Consider the following 2,500-nt stretch of genomic DNA (forward strand, 5'->3'; position numbering starts at 1 on the left):
AGAGGGAGGATAACCTAAATAACAAGAATTATAAACTGGGTGGTCGAGCCCTGAATGCTGATTGGCTGACAGCCGTGGTATATCAGACCGTATACCCATTGTTATGACGAAACATCTATTTTTTACTGCTCTCTTTACATTGGTAACCAGTTTATAACAGCAATAAGGCACCTCAGGAGTTTGTGGTATATGGCCAATACCACGGCTAAGGTATGTATCCAAGGCGCTCCACGTTGCGTCGTGCGTAAGAGCAAGCACTGTAGCCGCGGTATACTGGCCATATACCACACCCCCTTGTGCTTATTGCTTAAATAAACACCTTTGGTACACAGACCTCGCTGGAACTCACACGGTTAAGACTCAAAAGATAACTCCACCATGAAAAAACAAACGGAAGCTATTTTAGCTCAGGTAGAATAAATTACAGATGAAACTATACACATCCTCCTCTTGTAAGAGTGAAGACCACAAAAACCAAAACATCACAGCCAACATCACCCCCGTTCCCTCTGAAGAGTTTCAGTAATAACGTACTTGGAAGGGTCGCTAGTAACAAACTCCGGTAAAAACCCCACAGTAAACATCGTAGGAGTACATCGTTTAAAAACTCCCCTCACACAGTAGAACATTAAAATCCCCTTTATCATCAAAACACACAAAAATTAAGCAGTGTTTGCTTTACAAACTCATGGTTTGCGAGTTCTGCCACCCTGCGAACCTAAAATCCTCCCATCCCTCTTGTCTTGTAAAGAGGGCTGTTGGTTGGCTGGTGCTCTCCAGTTTCACTGCTTGCTGGGTTAAGTTGTTCAAAGGACCGTTACAAAGATGCTGGAGTGTCGGTTGGGGTTTTGGCAGTTGGGGTCCACTGACTAAAACAAGTCCTTTAAAATGCAACGACAACTCCAGCGATGTTGAAAGTGACGTGGAGAGGCAGACAAAGCAAGAAAAACAAGAGAGGGAAAGTTTTCCTCCAATGGAGAGAAGGGATAGAGGAGAGATGGAGAAGAGATGGGGAGAGGGAGATGAGGACGTGCTCTTTTTTCTCTGGCCTTCCTGGGTTGCTGGTTGAGGGTAACAGCTGCGAGAGAGCAAAAAACGAAAAGGGGGAGGAGGAGGCGAGTAGCGATTTGTCCAGTGTTTGTTCTCTCCCTCTCCCTCTCTCTTGTTTTCCAGATGTCTCAAACTTCTTGGGGCCCCAGGCGGAGGGTCTGTTTTTTGGGGCAGGCCTGCGCCGAAGGTGGGGAAGTCCTCAGCATTGCTCATATCAGGAGCCTGAGACACACAACAACGCAACAACGTCAGAACAACCTCACGATGACGAAGATATAGGCCTACATGATAGTGACTATTGATGATGAGGAGGATACTGATAAAGATCACACAGAGCATTATGACGAGAATCAGGACACGCACCGTGTCGTTCCAGGGAGCGTCCGGACACAAAGCCCTTGGCCGCCCCCCCGCTGGATGTCGCGCCCCCTCCTCCCACCCCTCCATAGCGGGACGGGGGCTTCATGTAGGCTGCCATCGTCTCGGTCTCTGTCACACTCAACATCTAGCATGGAATGTTGGAGAGACAGTAGTAAAAATAAAAAAGGGGAGAAAGTAAGATATAGCAGAAAAGAGAGAGAGACAAAGTTTCTCCGTTTACTCCATATACTGATAATTGTCTCCGTCCATCACTCACATGTTCCTCCTCCAGATTGAGGAGGTTGGTCGACGGCGTTGTCCACACTCTCTGGTAGTCCAGTCAACTGTCACCCCTGCCTGGGTCCTCTGAACCCGGCTGGGGAAACCGGATGTCCACCTAAACACACACACACACACACACACACACACACACACACACACAACACACACACACAACACACCCACACACACACACACACACACACCACACACACACACACACACACACACCACACGACAAGAGGAGAGAAACCATGCCACGTCAGAGTGTGGCACAAACACGGCTTCATTTGCATCACAACATACTGTAGTTGTTACATTTCAAACTAAAGGGCTTAACAAACTGACTCCCGGAGGTACTGCGACAGAAAAGAAAAAGTCTCCCTCTAAAAACAAAACAGACTGGTGCTGCGATGTCGTGCGTCCTGTGACATCTTCATTTGCCCTGGGGTTCAATCACCCCCCCCCCCCTCACGCCCGTACCTTGAACTCTTCCCATGGTCTTGCGGATGGCCTTGCCGGGCCCCCGATGATGCGTGCGTGTGTGCGGGGGTCCAGGTGCACGTCGTGGCTGACCATCTCCTGCAGCGTTGACACCAGCAGCTCGATGGCTGACCGCGCCTCTTCCGTGTTACGCTCATACCCAGAGATCACTATCACATCCTGGGAGACAGAGAGAGGAGAGAAACAGAGAGATCACCCCACATCCTGGGAGAGGAGGGGGAAAAGAGAATAAGAGAGTGGATGTGTAAATGAGAAAAGACAGCACGGAGAGGAGAGGAGAATTAGGTGCAGGAGGGAGGTACGGAGT

General features: G+C 49.3%; 1 protein-coding gene across 1 annotated transcript in view; it reads right to left on the reverse strand.

Annotated features, from left to right (window-relative positions):
- The window catches only part of hdlbpb (high density lipoprotein binding protein b), a 28,228-nt gene that overhangs the window by 8,660 nt on the left and 17,068 nt on the right, over window positions 1-2,500 (reverse strand).

Source organism: Salvelinus sp. IW2-2015, linkage group LG3 (assembly GCF_002910315.2).
Source record: "Salvelinus sp. IW2-2015 linkage group LG3, ASM291031v2, whole genome shotgun sequence".
NCBI classification, from domain to species: domain Eukaryota; kingdom Metazoa; phylum Chordata; class Actinopteri; order Salmoniformes; family Salmonidae; genus Salvelinus; species Salvelinus sp. IW2-2015.